Below are 21,457 nucleotides of genomic sequence, written 5' to 3' on the forward strand. Positions count from 1 at the left end.
TGATCAAGAACCAAGAGAATTATTGGAAGAGGTGCCATGGAACAGACCACATGTTGTCAGTCATATGTTGTGTCTGTCATTTTCCTATCTCTATCTACCTAACTGAAGTTGCCTAACTCCCCAAGATGATCAGTTGGGAGGAGTAAAAATAAAGGAAAAACAGAAAAGGATAGTTAAGTACTTTTGCCAAGGACTGCAAGTGAATTTTTGTTGCCACAGCTAGAAGGCATAATCTGTTCATACCATTGAAACCACAAGGAATTTTTTCAGCCTTCAACAAATTGTAGAAATTCCAAGTCAATATTTTAATAATATACCTCAAGTTGAAAAGAACATTTTTAAAAACACACAAAAATCCTTGTTGAAGAGCACAATTTGGGTAAGTAAGAAAAAATTAAAGCAGCTGGGCACAGTGGCTCACACCTATAATCCTAGCTACTCAGGAGACTGAGATTTGAAGATCAAGGTTCAAAGCCAGCCCGGGCAGAAAAGGACCTGAAACTCTTATTTCCTATTAACTTCTAGGAAAAAAAGAAAACAAAAACAAAGAAACAAAAAAACGGTAAGTGGGGCTTAGCTCAAGGGCAGTATCCTTGAAGAGCTTACCGACAGGGCCCAGGCCTAGTTCAAGCCCTATGACCAACAAAAAAAATAAAAAATAAACTTTTTAACTAAGGTATTCACTAATTTTTATATTTAAGAAATTAGACATCAACATGAAATGAATTTTGAAGTGATTAATTTAGACATGAAAACATGGCAAGTCAGGAAATGTTGCCATTTTTTTCAGGTTCACATGATTCTGATTTTAGTTACTGCATACCATTTTCAAAGGAATATTTAAATAATTTGACTGTGATAAGCCAAAGTGTTTTGAGCCCTCATTGAAAGTCAAATGAAAACATTAATCAAATGCAAAAATATTCCAGTCAGGCACAAAAATGCTGCAGGTTAGAAAATAAAAATGTTGCCGGTGAGAAGGAAAATCAATTGATTTAGAAAAAGCAAGGCTTGGTTCAAATCCACATGGTCAGTAATGACTAAAAATCACTAGAATTTCTGGAGGTTTGTATTCTTCCTGAGAGTCATTGGATAGTCTTGCCCATGTCTATATTACAAAATCAGTTTGTTTGACTAACTTTTCTCCTGGAAAAGTCAGAAAATCAGATCAAGCAATTGATTGATTTCCTTTCTTTTTCACTTTTATTGTTTGCTTTCCTTTTTTTCACTCTTTTAGATAGACTTTAGTGACTAGCATGCAAATAATTATCTATAGAATAAAATAGCCATGCTTAGTGACTTGAGAAGTAGTAGTCTTAATTCAGTAAAAGAATGACTATACTATTAATTGCCACATAATTGTTCAATATTAAATGGGAGAAACTTTCTAACTTCTAGCGTGAATGCTACAAAGAAAGTTCCTTTGGTAAGGCAGCCTAGTAAACACATTGTGTTAGTCATTAGAGCTGCACTACCTTTGGAGAACTAAATTATCCCTATTCTGAATTACATAACTATGTAATAGTATAATGGGTACTGCTTTCACGTTATAAAACATTGCATCCTGACATGGGTGCATCCTGACTTGGGCCCGTGCACATAAATGCAGAAGAAAAGCTTGGCATCTCTGCTTTCATTTTGTACCTGTCCTTGCTCAAAACCAGCCTCTGGTACTCACTTTGTAATCACCTTTGAATCTAGGAAGGACCTGAAAAAAAGCTACAGCCAAGAAGGAAACAGAAGGGTCTCCTCAGGATAGAAGACTCACAGGACAACAAATGACTGCTTTTTCTTGATCAGCTTGCTGTCCATGCATGACAACACAAGAATACCTTCCCAGAACCCTGACCAAAACAAGGACTGTGAGAATCACCCGCCAGAACACAGATGTGACAAGATTTAATAACTAAGACTATTTTCTTTTCTCTGTTCCTGGTTCTTTGTTTAAACCTAAAACTCCTGTCTGTACCCTAAAGATGGTAAATGGTGGGTTGAAGTGATAACTTTGCCTCTTTCTGTATCATGTTCCAGACCTTTCAATAAATCCTTCCTCTACCTTTCATCATTACCATCAGCTTATTTGGCATATAAGAATGAGTGAGTGGCCAGAGCTAACAGGTAGAATCCTTGGAATCAGGACTGGGCCCTAAACTACAGTTTCAATAAGGATAATAACCTTCCCATGTCACTAGTTTTTTTTACGTTTTTTATTTTTATTAAAATATAATTGATAATGTAATATGCATGTTAAGACACACAAAATATACACATTACTACAATTGATACACATTTACTAGAATGGATAATTTAAAATACGCATTGATGCTTTGTTAGTACAAGTGTATATTGTGATTACCATAATCAAGTTAGTTTATACATCTTTCACATAGTATAGTTCTTTTTTCCTTTTTTGTTAAGATCATTAAGATATACTTTGTAAGCAAATATCCGGTATACAATACAGTATTATTACCTCTAATTATCAGGCTTTACATTGGGTTCCCCAAATTGATTCAACTTATGAACATTTGGAAAGAGATGAGGTACCCTGTAGCTACATTTCTTCTTTTTTAAAAAAGTGAAATGGAATTGATCATCAAAATCTGCAAGAGATTATGGGGATGCAGCTTTGTACATGCTAACAATAATCATTGCTGTGGTAACTTTCACAATTTGATATTAATATTTTTGCCTTTAGAGTAATCACCCTTAAATTCTACATCACACTTTAAGTGTCTATTAGTGTGAAGCATGCCACATGGAGATATCATATCCCTAACTTTTTAAATGTGAGTAATTTGTTGGACTCTTTGTGTCGTTATATATTTAACTATTTAGAAGTATGAGTGTTTACTTAGATAATACCTGTGACACACTGAATTGGAGACCTGGCACAAAGTCTCATGGATATAAGTTATTTTTTTTACAGATGTTGAATTTTTGTTATTATTTTTATACTTTTGACAAATGCAAATTGAATTTATATTGGGATGAGCATTAGAAAAATAAATGGTGTGAAATCCAAACCTCCTGATTAACAGTAGTATTAGCAGGGAAGGCCTCAAACACATGAGCTACTATAATGGAATGTGACATGTTACCCTAGCAGAGGCAGGGATTGTTGCAGGACATGTTGAGGGAGGTTTCCTTGGGTAAGGCACTAGAGTAAATGAGAGTCAGGAGGGAGAGGTTAGCATAAACTAAATGTACTTTTTTTCTGAGAAAAGCTATAAATACAGTTAATGTGAAAAAGCCAAAAAAATTGAAGCCACCACAAAAATTCTAGTGTTCCTTCTACTGCTTGCAGTGTTGACAGATAAGCCTGGCAACTAAGAGTAATTTGGCATCCTCTTTAAGAAATAAATGGAAATGAAGCCTGGTCAAGCAGAATGGTAACCTGTAAGGTCACCCATGTCTGAAGAGAGACACAGAGTCTCCTTCTCGTGTATTGTTTGAAATGAGAAAAAAAGAAGTCAAAGAAAGAGACAGAATTAAAAGAAGCTGGTCATCAATCCTTTCTTTCACAAACCCAAGCAATGCAGAAGGTCTCCATGAGGCTAAACCTTTTAGAGACCCCAGACAGGAAAAAAAATGCCTATTAAAATGTGAACCATTCCCAAACAAAGGGGTCACCTAATGTTCTTGACCCTTAACTCTGATTGGAGTAATAAAAGCCAATTGCTATTTTAAGATTTGGAAAAGGGCCTTCCCTCTCAATAGGAAAGAAACAGCCAACACCAGTGTCCAGATGCTATTTCATCTATGGCAACAAGCTTGCTTTTCACTAACTTTCTGTAGATTCTTAAAACCATTAAAAGAGGACTTAATGTTGAGAATACAGTTCTTCACATAAAAGGCTTGAAATGTAATTGATACAAAGATCTTCCCTCCAGGATTAAAGAGTTCTAATCATTCCATGTGGCTTGCCTTGCTCTTTGCTCCATGCAGCTCAAGGGAACAGTAAACCTTTCTGAAAAGAACTGTTTCCACTCACCATTTAGCCACCCCAGCTCGTTTCACCTCTGGGTGGAGGTAGGTAATTTAAACAACTCTGCAATTAGTACTGATCTAGCAGCTAGATACGAAATGAATCTTTATCAGAGACTGGCAAGTATGCCATTTGAAATTTCTTTTGTAAAATCTTTTTCTAAAATTCTCCATTGCCCTGGCACTCCTGGTAATCATGTAGATATCCCTGGAAATAGTTGGACAAAGGCTTCATTATCTCCATCGTGCTGCATGTAAGGAATCAGTCAGAAAGTCCAATGATATAACTTCTTGATGCAATAAGAATAAGAATCGATTAAGAAAAGCAACTATCTCAGCAATCAAGCAGATGTGATGAGATGAATTCTTCCTTTATTTTACTACCGGAAGAAGAATAGGGGCATCCTTTCTTTTATAGGGTAAGGACAACTTGTGAGTTTAGTTGCTCAATGAAGTAGGCAGGCATCTAAACAGAAACTTGCTCAACAAAGTAGATGCCTCACACACCCTCTGCAAAAACAGGGCCTTTTCCTATTGAGATTCTGAATTATACAGTGGTTTTAGGATGACATTTATCCTTCTCTCAACAAGCTTTTAAACAAATGATTGTTGTCTAGCTAAAGGACAAGTGTTTATATCACACATCTAAGTATTATGAATGAGCCATTTGATTCACTGAGATGAATCTTTGATAACTAAATAAACTGTCAAACCTTACATCTTATTCAAATTCTCTTCCAGGTCACCATCTATAGTGTTAGACTGAATTACTGATGCAAGTTCTCAATGAAGGCAATAATTTTATATAAATCATCTTAAATTTTTCACATAATGAGTTCTACAATAAATTCAGTCATTTTCCAGATCTTTTTCAATAAGAAGTTACTCATCTGAAACACCATAATCAACTTTGTGCTAATATAACTATAGGAGAAACAAGCTTTCAGAAGCACTTAACCTAGCATATAAATTAGGTTATCCAATAATAGTAAATATAAAAATCTTATGTCAGAAGAATAAAGAAAAAGAACTAATATATTTTTATTTAAATTCAATTAGGTAGGTATAACTTTGGCTATAATCAATAGGTGAAGCAAATTTCCCCTGAACACAGATCTGATGTGGGAGAGCTTGAACATAAATTACTATGAATTGTCTTCCTCCAGAGACAACTATGTGGCCAATTCAGCTGTCATTTGTCTTTAGTAGGGTGTGATCTCATAAAAACACAGACCCCAATATATGCTCAAGTTGAAATTCAAGTCAGAGGAAATGGACATAGTTGAAAATTGCTTTTTCCAAAGTTGATAGAGAAAATATTCATCAATTTAAGGATGTTAAAAAGCAACTTTTGGGCTTTCTAGGCTCAATTCAAGATACAGCTTGGTACGGGAAATGTCTTCAGTAGGAAATAAATATACATCTACTAAGATTATTCCTCATTTATTGACTATGGTTCTAAAACTGGATCCCTTTCATATATTGCATTGGAAATTCGTGATCTTATGAATTCATTATTGCTAATCGATGTCAGAAAGTAAGTGCTGAAATCATGATGTGAGCATTGTGCAGATATTACAAGGCAGTGCTCCCATCTTTACTGTAAGGCTAGTTGCTCAGGAATCAAGTTTTCAAGAAGGCATTCAAGTGCAGAAAGAAATGAGGCCACTTTTGTTGATATTTTCAAAATCTTGATTTCATACAGGCCATTTTTTTAAAAAGAATGGGACATAGTAATGTAAAAAATTAGCAGATCCCCCTCCCCCTCCACCCCGCCAAACTGTTTGGCTAGTAAAATCACCATCTATAGAAGGGAAGTATTGGAAGTCAGGCCATCAGGAAAGGCCTTGCTTCTCCTTCACTCTTAGCCATTGGGTAAAGGAAAGAATAGTTATGGGGAAAGCATTTCTGCCACTACCTCGGGAATTCTGAGTATGTCTGCATTAGGAAAGAAGTAGCATGGTTGGGTAAATGCCAAGTAGTGGAATTGCTGGGTCATAGGGGAGTTCTATGTTTAGCCTTTTGAGGCACTGCCACACTGCTTTCCATAGTGGTTGAACGAGTTTGCACTTCGCCCCATTTGTTAGGAAATGGAAAGACTTAGAAAAAATCATATTAAGTGAAGTAAGCCAGACTCAAAGGAACTTAGGCTCAATGGTTTCCCTCATTCGTCATAATCAGTAGAAACCTTGGGCTCTACTAGCAGAGATTTGCAATAAAGCAAAATCTTGATACATAAGGCCATATAATGTGAAGCTAATTGAAAGGACCTCCAGGATATTGAAACAAAAGCCATATAATGAATGATTGTTGTCCTTAATGTACTATGTTGTCTCTCATCTCCTTTGCTGTCCCTTGGTTATCTCATATTGGTATAGTATCTCACTTTGTTATCTGATATATTGAATTTATTTGTATTTGGATATTTGAAATTTGATAGGGAAGAGGGGAAAACCAAGACGGGTGTGGGGTGTGGGGGGGGAGGGAAATGGGTACCAAGACATGTGAAAGGGTATCAATGTATGTGAATTAATGCACTTTCTATCTGGCAAATATCATGTAACCCTTTTACTAACTACAATAAAAAAAATTTAAAAAAAATAAAAATAAAAAAAGGAAAGAAGTAGCATAAAGAACTACTTCATCATGAGCACAATGGGTGTGTGTTTGTATGTGTGTGTGTGTGTGTGTGTACACATGTGTGTATGTGTATGTGTGTGTTTTCTGAATTCTAGGGGTTCCAACCCACATTTGCTGTGTTGATATGATACTGCTGAACTACAACTGTAGCTCTGATTTTTCACCTGTTGTTTTGAGAATATGGATTTTGTTTCCACCCATGTAATATCTGGTTGTAAACTTCTTGCTTGTTAACACTATAGGATTCTAGGCATGTCTTACTCTGTGTTGCCTCTCTCTAGGAATACTGCCTTTTTGCTTATTTTGGCTTGACACTGATGCTTCATATGTAGTTTTCCATGGCAGGAAAGGGCCACTATAGACAATTACACATTGAGAAACAGCCTCATAAACTTTTCTTTCGGGACTAGCCTCAAACCACAGTCCACCTAGTCTAAGTTCTAAGTAGCTAGGATTATATGTGTGAGTGTACGTCCCTGCACATAGACAGACAGACGGACAGACAGACAGACAGATAGACAGACAAACAGATAGATGATAGAAAGATAGACACACAGGCTGGTAGATTGATATAGGTATGGAAAATTTGCTTGCACAGAACTATTGCTTACAATGAAATTAGTCATTAATACTCTGTGCTTCATTATACTCACTGAGATATTTGTACATGCATATAATCTTGAATATTTCTAAGTGTCATTACTTTATCCTATTCTATTTGTTCTGGTTCTAGGGATTGAACCCAAGATCTAGATGCTGGCCCTGAGATTTTTTGCTCAAGACTAACACTCTACACTTGTAGCTCTACTTCTGGCCTATGTTTTTGGTGCTTAATTAGGGACAAAATTTCATAGACTTTCTTGCACAGGCTGGCTTTGAACTGTGCTCTTCAGATCTCAGCCTCGTGAGGTGCTAGGGTTACAGTCATGAGCCACAGGCATCTGACACAACCCAATTCAGAGATATATTTAACTAGAAGGACTGCTAGAAGAGATAGCCAATTTGACCAAGTTTCTTGAAGACAATATAATAAGGTATAAAAAATGAATGGCTTTTCCTCTGATTTAAATATACCTGTTTCAATTGAAAGGAAGTATGTGGCTAAGGGAATTTACTTAATGGGGTCTTAAGTAAGAACACTATTTTTAGAATTAGTAAATGAAGCTAAAATTAAATGAGATGCTTTAATGGGGGCAGCTGAGAATGGAATATTTGAAATGTCCTGGGAGAAAACTATTATTATTTCTTTGTAGGAGTACAAAGAAAGAACAACTCAGGATTATAGGATGGTAAGGTAATGGAGAAAGAAATTAGGAGTTTGCAAATTTGGCTGAGGATGAGAAAAACTCAAACAAAATGAAATGTGATGGGGAAATTTATGACAAAAATGGTCCTCTGGAATCTGAGAATGAAGTAGTAGTTAAATACACTCAGACAACCAGGAGGGATCAGATAGTAAGGTTTGTTGCTTTTTGTTACATAATAGCTAGGAAGTTCAGAGTCAAAAGAAATGTGGCATAGCCCCTTCTGTAAGGAAAAATAGAAGACAGAAATACCAACAACCAGGTGAAATTTGAAGAGGGGCCCACCTTATGAAATGGTCTGGAGGGAATGTAGGTATAGATGTAAAATCTGAGCTCCCTAAACATTCTATCAGGAATGTTTCCTCTGCCAAAGACCTTGTTGGTTATTTATAGCATCCTTTGAGTGATATACCATGTTATCAATGCTGGCAGGGTGACAGGCGACATGGACAGCACACAAGAAGGATAGGAGAAGCATGTGTGTCTGTCTCATCATGTATCAACTGATTTCATGGTCCTCATATGGCTGAAAGGCTGCATATTCCCCACCTCTACTTGTGGAAGAGAACAAGTTGAGCCTATTTCTGAATCCTCTTAGTTGTACAGAACAGTAGCTTTAAGGCGATTTCCCACCTTAGCCCACTATTTTTTATAAAGCAATAGTTCTGTCCCAAGTGATTATACTTTAAATATAAGTGCCAAAACAGAATTATCTTGCTTCTTGTTTATATTTGTAAACAACTACCATGTGCCAGTGTACCATGAGGCACAAACTGACAATTTGTTTGTGCCACAGACAATTATGTTAGCCAATTCATCAAATCATACTAGAGACCGAAGACACAAGAATTTCACAATCTTACCAGATGTAACCCCCTCACCTTGGGTTACAAAAGGAGGAGCACCCTAAGACTGAGACAAGGAAGGCACATTGACCTGTCACCACATCATTTGTCACTTCAGGAACCTTTCCCAATTGCCAAAGAAATGGTTCTCTACCTCAGTTCCTGGACTCTCCCACAAAGGCAGTTTTCCCTGCAAGTGACAATGCACACTTCTTCAATGCACACTCTGGAAACAGCCTGACATCCATACCAGCATTCAACATCTCTACTCTTTACAATGTTCTGTGACTGCAATTTGTAGAATTTCTGATGTCCTACAGAGACTTTTCCTCTTCAGAGACCTTTACGACATCTGTATCAGTTGACTCAGTGCCTCCAGCACAACCCTGTGAAGCCTCTTTAAATTCTATATCATTTTGAAGTGTGATGTGTGAGTTGAGAGTATTAGATATAGAGACTGGAACAAAAGAGCCAGTATTCCCAATTGCATAGACCAAGTGACCTCAATAGTACTTGGTGAATTAATCTCAACAGAATTGACATAGCTTGTGAATTTGTTGTTATTCAGTAAATCACGATATTGTGGAAAGATGTGTATTTTTTGTCCTTGACATAGCTTCCTCATGACACTTGTTAACATGTACTTATTTTGTGTATTAGTCTGTCAAACATTGGGTAAAAGCTTCATTTTCTGCTTGGTATTTCAACCCTAAACCACCAACACCCACAACTATTCACTGTATGTATGCATCTATGTTTACTTATGTGTGTGCATGTTTGTGTGTATGTACGTACGTGTGTGTTCAGTACTAGGGTTTGAACTCAGAACCTTGCATAATTCTCATCTTGCTTATGAAATTGACATTCTTCCATTTGAAACATATTTCCAAAATTGTTTTTTTATTTATTTTGGAGATGGGGATCTCATAGACTTTTCTGCCTAGAATGGCTTCCAAGATCAGTTTTCCAGATCTCAGTCTCCTGCATCACCTCACTCCAACCGCCTATCAGTGCAGCAATAGAAGAAGCTGCATCAGCAACTCTGATGATAGCAGAACTCTAATCCTTTGACTAGCTACTAGCCATATCTCTTTTTTACTGGTGTCCCAATAAACGTTTGACCCACTAAATTCCTGTATTGGTAAATTCTTTTTGCCAACTCAACTCCAAACAACAACAACAAAATTGTATCATAGGAACTTTCATTTTCTTGTTTGTGTTTTGTTTTGGGAAATTCTATAAGCTTAACCAAACCAGACTGACTTCAAATGAAACCCGAGGATGCGATAAATTCAGTTTGAAATTAAGGTTGGGCATTAACACTACCTGAGTGAAACTTTTATATACTAAATGGATAAGAAAACCCTTCTTTTTTTTTTTCCAGTCCTGGCCCTGAACTCAGGGCCTGAAAACTGTCCTTGGGCTTCGTCAAGGCTGGTGCTCTAACTTGAGCCACAGCACCATTTCTGGCTTTTTTCTATGGATGTGATACTGAGGAATTGAACCCAGGTCTTTATGCATGGTTAGGCAAGCAATCTACCACTAGGCCAAATTCCCAGCCCAGGAAACCCTTCCATTGAACATAGTCCATCAAGATTCTCTGAAAGCAACAACCAGTCTTTCTCTGTTTCATTTTTTATCTGAAGAAAAATGTTTCTATGTGTGTTTTCATTGACATGACAATACATAGCTTATACTTTTGAATTTATATTGCCTAATTCATGCCATTATACTCACATAATTACATGTTTTCCTTCTTGAGCCAAAATTTTGAGAGGCATGTATCCCTAAGCCCTTAAAGTTATTCTTATGTTTTTAGTTTAATTAATGCACCTGAAAATGAAGATTTATTATGAAATTAATTCCTAAATAACATACTTCATCATATAGCTTTTATACACTTCTAAATAATGTTATTAGTTTACAATCATTTATAGTTTATAGTCAGTTGTGAAAATGTGTTTATAAAACATGTTTTGAAAATATTGAGTATGTAATTAACATCATGTTTTTGTAACTGATTTGTTCGAATTCAGACAGGCCCTCTCAGCTACCATATAATTACTCAAATGCCTGCCACCTAGATTCCATATAAACCGATTGCTGGCTGTTCCTCAAAACGTATTTGTAATAGACACATGCACCTTACATTTCTCATGCTCATAAAAAGTTTTCCATTCTCATGTGGTTGAAGTGTACTCAGTAGATGGAACTGTAATGAACACATGTCAGTTGTGATGTCTTGCCCATAAAAGGTATCATACTAACTTGTCTCTGTTATGTGCATTTTGATGGAGATGACTCCACAGGTGGGACACTAGAAATCATATATTAAATATAGATCCTGAGTGATCTCAAAGATAGGGACTGTCCCAATATTACTCAAAGAAGTAAAAAAAAAGTTTCTGTGGTTACAACTAATTACTTCTAGTAGAATGTTCATTTGGAAAGATGATGTCAAATTATGACTTGGGACATAAATGCTTCACACTAAGTGCAGTGCTAAAGCTGTGACACCGTAAGTTATCAACAGTATGTAATGAATTAACTTCTATGCATCCCAAATAGTCATTGCTACTTCATATACTTGAGAAAATTAAAAACAGTACTGCAACCTATGTCCTGTAGTGTCAAATTCTCTGAAAACCATATTATTGGATGACTGGAAGCACTGCCAAAGCATGTATAAATGTGTGTGTTTATATGTGAATATCAATATACAACTAGATGCATATACAAATGTACATTATGACTACATTGTATAACTATTACAAGTTGTGTATTTCTACTCCAGAAATCTACGTTCTATAATACTCCAAAAATTCAAAACATTGAACGCTGAAATGATGCTCAAAAGTTTTGGATTTGGGATTTTTGGGTTTCAGATATTCCAGTTAGAGATCTTCAATACATAATCTCTATGCAAAAACTCCAATATCTGGAAAATCTGATATCTGAAGTAATTTTGCTCCAAACATTTTGGATAAGAAGTATTCATCCTGTACAAAAATGTTCTGTATTCTTCTAGGGTTTACAAGGCTTGAGTACCCACATGAATTATTGTGCACTGTGAACCTTTCCTTTTTGTTTTGACTGTCACTGAAGCTCCTATACTCTTGAGAACTTTATAGCCTTACTTATGAATTATAAGTTAGCTGCCTCAGTGAGGGTTCATATATATGGATGACACAATGCCATGGAAACTGAATAGTCTTAAGATTTACTCTGAACTATGGCCATGGACACATGTATCACTGACTTTTTCACTGTCTGTTGAATGGTTGAATAATTAGGCTACCTTCAGTGAAATAATTTCCAATACCTTTGAAGCTATATTTTGGGTAGAGTCCCTAATGTTCCTACTACACTTCAGCAGCAAAGAAGTATGGAATTTTATGGCAAGCAGCTAAGAAGAATAATTGGTGATTTCCAACCCTGAATACATTTTTCCATATATTTTTATTGTAATTAATAGAAGGGTTACATTATATTCATCAGATAGAAGGTGCATTACTTCACAAACATTGATGCCTTTTTTCATGTCTTAGTTCCCATTTCCCTCCCCCAGCCCCTACCCCTCATCTTGTTTTCCCCCCTTCCCTATTCTATTTCAAATGACCAAATAAGCAAATATACAATATATCAGATAACGAGGTGCAATATATCAGATAACAAGGTGAATGCAACAATATGAGATAACCAAGGGACAGCAAAAGAGATGACAGATAACATAGTACATTAAGGACAACAATCACTCATTATATGGCTTTTGTTTCTAGATCCTGGAGCTCCTTTCATTTAGCACCATACTATATGGCCTTATGTATCTCGGTTTTCTTCTATTTTGAATCTCTGCTAGGAGAACCCAAGGTTTCTACTGATTATGACAAATGAGGGAAACCATTGAGCCTATGCTCCTTTGAGTCTGTCTTACTTCATTTAATATGAGTTTTTCTAAGTCTTTACATTTCCTTACAAATGGGGCAATGTCATTCTTTCTGATAGCAGCATAGAACTCCATTGTGTATAAATACCACATCTTGTTGATGGAGTCATCAACTGAGGGGCAGCTGTGTTGGTTCCATATCTTTGCTATGGTAAATAGTGCTGAAATGAACATCATTGTACTAGTGGATTTAGTATGTCCTTGTTTCTGTGTTTCTGTATGATTAGGTAAAGTGGAATTGCTGGGTCATAGGGGAGCTCTATGTTTAGTCTGCCAGTATGGAAGTTCCTGAATATATTTTGTAATCACCCGGATTACTTTCTTTCAGGTTTGCACCTAGATTCAGTCAGTATCAAAATTGCCTTAAAGAAATTTCTTTATCAGGATTTCTTTAAATAGATTCTGGTATACAGATTCTGCAATATTCTCTCTTAGATATTCTGTATACCAGAGGTGAGAATCATGGTACTACAGTGCTTTCTCTGATTGCTTGGTCATGAAAACTGTTTGACAGTTGTGTTTAAAATATAGATTCTCAAATCAAAACTAAGGCATTCTGAACCAATGCTGATGGGGTCTTTGAATTTTTTAAAAAAATTCCTATTGATAGGACATTTTGGAAGTATTTTAGTGAGCTATAACTTCTGCTAGGAAAGCATTGTGGTCTGTCATTCTCAGCTGCATTATATAGCATGAACCCTAGATCATACCAAGTGATCATAATGTAGTTTATATTAACCAATTAAAAAAATAAAAGTGAGTAGTTTCTTTGCAAATCTTGTCATATATCATCACTATTTTTTGATATTTTTATTGTAATTGATAATAGGGTTACATGATATTTGCCAGATAGAAGGTGCATTAATTCACATACATTGATACCCGTTCACATGTCTTGGTCCCCATTACCCTCCCCCCACCCCCATCTTGTTTTCCCCCTTCCCTATCCAATTTGAAATAACCAAATACAAATATATCCGATAAATCAGGTAACAAAGTGAGATACTATAGCAATATGAGATAACCAAGGGACAGCAAAAGAGATGAGAGATAACATAGTACCTTAAGAACAACAATCATTCATTATATGGCTTATGTTTCTATAGTTTTATACTAGAAAACCATAAAAGCAGGATTGCTATAGATTTATAAAAGGTAGGTTCCCTTGTATTACTTTTTAAAATATTGTAATATGATCAGTTAACTGGTCTTCTCATGAATTGTCAAACTATTTTAAAGGTAGTAATTGCAAAGAATGCTAAATTCTTCCTGTGTAGTCACAAATTTAAAAAGTCTTAAGTAAACAGATTCCCTGAAAAGAGTGCTATGATCTATACAAACTATACTTTATAATTGCACCTACCTAGTAATAAGAAAAAGCTATATGTAACTTTGTTTGATTGTTGTGTTTTATGAGTAACAGAAACTTTATATTTTGTATTCAGTGGAAATGCTTATGCTAACCAAATGACAATGAAAATTTTTTTATCAGCCTCTTCTTTTGATATTGCCTGAAATTTACTAATTTAGTTAAATGTCATCTTCAAAATTAAGGTTGCTTTAGCGCTTGCCACATTTGTCTTACTAAATTATCTGTCATTCATCATTGAAAAGTTTGCTGTTTTTAAGTTGTCACTAATTATTTTCCTTCATGTTCACAAGAAAAAATTTATACTCAAAAATCAGCAATGAGTCCTTCTCACATCTACATTCCAAATAAATTAGTTTTGTCTTATTTTAAAAAATGTCACAGGGCACAAAATCCTAGCTGCTACTTTAGTAGGCTAAGATTTGAGGATTACCATTCAAAGCCAGTCTGGGCAGTAAATGTGTAAGACACTTAACTGCTAGAACACTAATGTGGAGCAAGAAAGTTCAGGAACCGCACTCAGCCCCAGGACTGCCATACACCCCCCCACACACATACACGAAAGAAAGAAGAAAGAAAGAAAGAAAAAGAAAGAGAGGGAGAAAAAAAGAGAAAAGAAAGAAAAGGAAAAAGAAATGTTTGTATGTATTTTTTCTATGTAGGAATCCATTGTGGTTTTTATAATTTCCATGATATGTATTAGAGCACATAGAAAATTTAAACCAATAAAAATAACATTTGTGTAGTGGTTCAGAGTTTACAAAATGTTTTCACATATATAAGTAGATATGAAATGTATATGGGCATGTTATTAAGAAAAGTAGCGTTATTTTATTTCTATGGAATTTAACTTGTCTAGGAAGAAGACCATCTGTCTGAGGTGATAGGGCAATCACAATTAGTAAATATTAAACAGACATCAGAAACTAGACAAAACCAGGAAACAAAAGTGAAAACTCAGAGCAGCAAGCTTGCCCCCCCATTACCTCCTTCTAGATGTTGAACAGAAGAATATACTAATGAGCTATGTGTATTGGCCTTCATTCAAATGCTAAGAAACTATCAACTTTTTTTTTTTTTTTTTTTTTTTGCCATTCCTGGGCGTAAGCTCAGGGCCTGAGCACTGTCCTTGGATTTTTTTTTTTCTCTCAAGGATAGAACTCTACCACTTGAGCCTCTGCACCACTTCTGGCTTTTTCCAAGTATGTGGTACCAAGGAATCGAACCTGGGTCTTTGTGCATGCTAGGCAAGCACTCTACCACTAGGCCAAACTCCCGGCCCAACTATCAACTTTCAAGAGACAGAAGATAAAAGGGCAAGTTTAGCCAAAGGAAGCATTGAAACTCACACTTCTTTCCTAAGTGTAGGATAGATCCCTCCGTGTTTTAGGAAAATAACCAGATGTATCTTGGCCATATTTGGGGTAACTGACCCACTTGAAGACATTGTTTCCATTAGGAGTTGCTCAACAACATGACATTAGTCTCTCAGATCAGAAATGGTAATAATCATTGATTAAATGATCATAAGAATGATCATTTTGAGTGCTCTTCACTTCCATTTTCTGTATGGGAACTAGATAATTCTCCCTTTCCTTTTCCACCCTACCTTGTCCTGTTTTACTAAATTAAATCCTAGTTAAACAACTACCTTGCAGGCCTCTCCCTTTTAGGGAAACCTTTGAAATGCTTTTGTAGAATCCAAGTTCCTGTGATTTATATGGAAACTGTGTAGCTAAGAGATCCCTTCATCCATTCAGGTCTTATGAGAGTGTCTATCACATTGTATGTGTAATTATCGGTACTATCATCATGCTGAGAAACACTGGAAAGAATGATTTCCTTACTTGGTCTTTGAACTTCTCTGAAGTATATGCTCGAGATTAACATTAACTTTCATGTTATATTTGGAAGCCTCAGAATGCTGGGTATGGTGAGACATGCCTGTCCTCATGTATTCTAGAATTGGATATCAGGAAGATTACAATTCAAGGACATGAAGACAAAAAGTCAATAATGAACAATGTATGGCGATGTTTACCTTTGATTCCAGTTATACTGGAGAATAAATAGGAGAACTGCAATTAAAGGCCAGTACATGAAAAAGAAAATACGACCTTACCTCAAAATAACTATAAAAGAAAATAATGTCTGATAGCATGGATCAAAGAACAGAGACTTTGCCTAAAGATTAAAATCTCAAAGCAATCAAAGGAAAAGAAAAAAAAAGAAAAGGAAACAAATGGAAAAGAGGAAAATGGAAAGGGGAAAAAAATCAAGAGGGCACTGGTGGCTCATGCCTGTAATCTTAGCAATTCAGGAGGCTGAGATTTGAGGATCATGGTTCAAAGCCAGCCCAAGCACAAAGAACTTGAGACTCTTATCTCCAATTAACCACCGGCAAACAGGAAATGGTGCTGTGGCTTAAGTAGTAGAATGCTAGCCTTGAGCGGAAGAACTCAAGGACAGAATAGAGAAATGGGGACAAAAACATGAGAAGGGGTATTAATTTGTGAGAAGTAATGCAACTACTACCTGATGAATGTAACTGCAACCCCTCTATACATTATCCTGACAATAAAAAAATGAAAAATAGAGAAATGTCCTCTTTTTGTGGGATGACTGATAACAGAATATTTCCTTTACAATCATTGTAGCCATTGGATGAACTAGGTCAGACTATCTAAAAATTGTCACATGTATACCAAGTAGACCACTTTTTTTCTAAAATGGTATTTCTAAAATGTCTCAAGAATTTTGCTCATCTAAGAATACACTAACACATCTTAAATATATGGATATTGTGCTCAGTTCTGGAAACAGGAGATAAAGAGAACAGAACAGGGTATCTGACTGTGAAGTTCTGCAGGTCAGTCTTAACAGGGGAGATAAAATTATATACAAGTAGCTATTATTGATTTAAAGGCAGACCAGGGTGACATATCTAAGAGACTCATTTTCAATTAGCCAGAGAAAAGCTAAAACAGGAAGCATGGTTCAAGTAGTAGAGCACCAATGATGAAGAAAAATAAGCTGAGTGAGAGCAAAAGGCTCTGAGTTCAAATCTTCAAACCCCAGTATCACACACACACACACACACACACACACACACACACACACACACGGGGGGGGGAGAGAGAGAGAGAGAAAGAGAGAAAGAGAGAAGAGAGAGAGAGAGAGAGAGAGAGAGAGAGAGAGAGAGAGAGAGAGAGAGAGAGAGAGAGAGAGAGAGAGAGAGATAAGCATGTGCATCAGTACAAAAAGTCCGGGAGCTCCTAATTTGATGAACACCTCCCTGCATCTCTTTCAAAGGAACTTTCCAAGCACCCAGGGGAAGCAAAGATTCATATGCAGTACAAAGAATAGGGATATATTCATGCCAGTTCTTCAAGACATAATTTTAGCTCTCTGTCCTCTTGGAAGCATTCCACTTTAACCATTTAATTACTTCAAATCAGTCAAATCTGCCATTTCATCATTTCAACCCTTAGTCATTTCCAATCAAATGTGGAAATTTAGTTGCTTGCAGAATAGATGGTCTTCATACTAAAGTAAATTTAAATAAATCCTCTGATGGCCATATTGCATTGTCTTTTCAGTCATCTATAACTCTGCATCAATTTGAAACCCTGAAGGTTTTGTTGTGGTTACCCAGTTAAAGATTTGTAGAAGGTCATCTACAAATAATAGATATGTAACAAGTACTTATACTCTGTTCTGCTGAGGAGCACTGATTCCTTATTGCCTTCCATCATATATTTTCCTAATATCTCCCAACCTCAGCAGGAAGAGTATGATACCTATTTTCCATAGATGAAAGGCAAAACAACCCCTCATACTATGGAAAATGTAAAAGGCACAAACAGCAAAGTGTGCATATATTCACTAGTTTAGTAATTAAATCACTTCACCTAGCAGCCTAAATTGCCTAATTGCTCTAGTCTAATCTTATTTCTCACCTCATTTTGATTACTCTACTTCCCACTCATTCCCTTTTGATTGAGAATTCAAGAATAAGATTCTTACAGTCACCTACTCAACCACTATATGCCTGGTCTGCTTCTTGTTTCTAGAGGCAAGACTGGATCTCAGGATGGGTGTTGACACATGGAAGATACCCAATCTGGAAGTTAACAAGAAACGTTCCCAAAAAGCAGTGTCAACAGATGACAATCAATGACACCAACTGGAAATAAGCGATCTCAAAACTTTCCAAGTTTAAATAAACAAATAAGTGTATACACAATACACCAGGTAACAAAGTCAGATACACTAACCACATGAGCTTAACCATAAGGGGAAAAATGAGAAAATAAATAACTGCACATAGTACATTAGGAACAAAATAGGCAAAGGAAGTGGGAAACAAGATGAATGGGAGAGGGTGGAAGAGGGAAAGGGAGACAAAAACATTAGAAGGGGTATGAATGTTAGAGCAGTAATGCTCCAACTATATGATGAATGAAACTTTAACCCCTCTATACATTATCCCGACAATAAATTTAAACAAAACAAAACAGGGACATAAAGCAATTGTTCCAAAAAAAACTTTCCAAGTTTAGGGCTTTCCCTTAAAAACAAAACAAAACCAAAAGCCTAATCTTTCTCCCTAGGTTTGATTCTGATGTCTTTGGGACATTATGTTTTCCATAACTTCATTTATGGGCAAATTAAAAATCTTCATTTTTTTTGTCCAAGTTCCTGTTCTAATTGTTCTAACTGGCATTGAGCTTAGGAAACCAAAGTTTCAGTAAAAGAATCACTATTCATATTGTTTTACCTTAGGCATCCATTCAGGTGTTATAGCATTTGATTTGGTGCAATTTAATCACTTGTTAGATTAGAAACAGAAACAATGGCAAGAAATCTGCATCTATTATAAAGATATTTACTTCAGACTTGCAATCCACACTTAAATTTTTGGTCCAGCCATATAGCTGATGGCAACAACTTGGACTTACTCGCAAAGCAGTGAAATATACCTTTGGTTGCTCCAGATTCAGAGAAGATTTCAGTAGTCTTTAATGCTTTAAGACTTTCAGTAGCTTTAATGCTATTCCACATGAAAAAGTATGAGAGAATAAAAATATCAGTTTGCATCATGCTAAGTCTGTTTTTGAAGTAGATTGACTATGGTATAATTTACATCCAGCATCTAAGATTTGACCATCCTCATATATGACTTAGCTTCTGTTATATCTCTCATCTTTGATATGCACATCTTCCTTTCACTTTATACTTGCCTCTGGTGAATTTTTTTCCATTATTTCTGTCTAGAATATAACATTAAACATTTTACCAGGTTCTTGACTTTTAACATTTTTCCAAGTATTAGGTTATCTTTCCATAATGTACCTGTAAATATGATTTTTTTCTAACTAGTTCTCCTCAGTGTTTTCATTTTTCCAGTCCTGGGGTCTTGAACTCAGGGCTTGGGCATGGTTGTTGGGCTTTCTCAAGGCTAGCATTCTATTACTTGAGCCACAGCACCATCCAAATTTTTCTATATATGTGACACCAAGGAATCAAATCCAGGGCTTCATGCATGCTAGGCAAGCACTCTACCACTAGACCACACTGCTGGCCCCAGTTGCTTCTGTTTTGTTTGTGGTATAACATCTATCTTCAGTCTGGTAGAGAGTAATTTTTTGAGTTGTTGCTTCATTTTTTAGACTTCTTTCATAATACTCCACTGCACATACTATTTATGGTACATAAATTTATAATTTTACACTAAAATTTTCATAGTTTCTGTATAGAATTTAACATTCCAATTTCTTCCCTAAGCCTAAGAGCTTTACTGAATTTATCTACCTTTTCAAAACCAAGCTTATATATCTCTATTTAGATACCTCTAAATTCCATGATAGTAATTAATAATTTTTGTGAAATCCATAAAAATTTACTGTATCATTTACTTTTTTCTTTATATAACTTGTTATCTCAAAATATATTTAGGTAATTATTTTTTCTATGTTAGTAGAAAAATGTAAAAACACTTTGAAAATAGAATTACGCAAAAGTATAGTTTTTTATATTTCTTATTGTAATTAATAGAAGAGTTACACTATATTCGCCAGATAGAAGGCACATTACTTAACAATCATTGATATCCCTTCTCATGTTTTTGTCCCTATTTCCCTCCTCCCACCCCAACCCTCATCTTGTTTTCTCCCCTTCCCTATCCTATTTCAAATAAACAAATGAAAATATATACTATATATACTATATATCAGATAACAAGGTAAGATACTGTAACAATATGAAATAACCAAGGTACAACAAAAGAGATGAGAAATAACATAGTACATTAAGAACAACAGTCACACGTTATATGGCTCTTGTTGAGAATTAATATGTTTAGTGGAAAGACTAAACAGAGTAGACTTCAAAATACTTGTTTAACAATTAAGAATTGACTGAATGAAGAAATCTTTTAATATTTAGCAGTTTCAGGATTTCAGATTTTGTGCAAAGTATGGTTCACAGCATCTCTGAATCTTACTGACAATGATAGAATGAAAGCAACTAGTATGGAATAATATGATTTGTTTCATAAATTAGTTTAGACTATGCAACTAATCTCCACATACTTTCTGGGAATCCACACAGGTGGTCCAGGGTCTCCCTCCTTAATAGTCATGTACAATTTTCTACCCACTTATTCTTTGACCAACTAGTGAACTCTCATGTATATTGGCCTTTAAAAACTGAAACTTTGCTTAGAGAAGCTTTTGCTGTTTAAGAAATTTTAGAATAAAATTAAATTACATTTATCTATTTATCTATAACTATGATAAGTGATAACTGTTGTTTACTCTAATAAAATAAATTTGAAAAGATTAGTAAGCCAAAAGAACTGAAGTCTTTTGATAACAGTTCATGAATCCAAGAAAAATCACATAGTGTAACAAGGCATTTATATGTTCCACTTTGATTTTATGGAGCACTTTGATTTTGTATTTGTTTCAAATCTCTACTTCACAGGAAAATTAAGAAAATAACCTTTGATGGCCTGGCTGAATCTATTAATACAAAAGTACAAATGATAGCACAAAGTAGTTCAGATAAGGTTCTCCTCTAATTCCTTACTGTATGCTGTCATTGATTTAATTCTTGATCTTACTTTACAGACTGGGGAGTTACGGTTGTGTTTGCTCAATGATAAGAATACATTATAAGACATGTGAGGCTAAGTAATTCCTGACATTATGCAGTCACTGATCACACAAACCTGGATGATATTTATCAGCTGCTATATGTAGCCCCAGTGCAATCATCCAATGAGGTTAATACAACATGTAAAGTGGGTAATGGCCTAATGTGTCATAGTGTTTTACAGAAAAAATATTTTATAAACTGAAGG

At 35.5% G+C, this 21,457-nt stretch overlaps 1 protein-coding gene across 1 annotated transcript in view; it reads right to left on the reverse strand.

Annotated features, from left to right (window-relative positions):
* Tnni3k (TNNI3 interacting kinase) overlaps positions 1-21,457 on the reverse strand; it is a 262,734-nt gene that overhangs the window by 105,958 nt on the left and 135,319 nt on the right.

Source organism: Megascapheus bottae, chromosome 6 (genome assembly GCF_031878675.1).
Source record: "Megascapheus bottae isolate mThoBot1 chromosome 6, mThoBot2.hap1, whole genome shotgun sequence".
Lineage (NCBI taxonomy): Eukaryota > Metazoa > Chordata > Mammalia > Rodentia > Geomyidae > Megascapheus > Megascapheus bottae.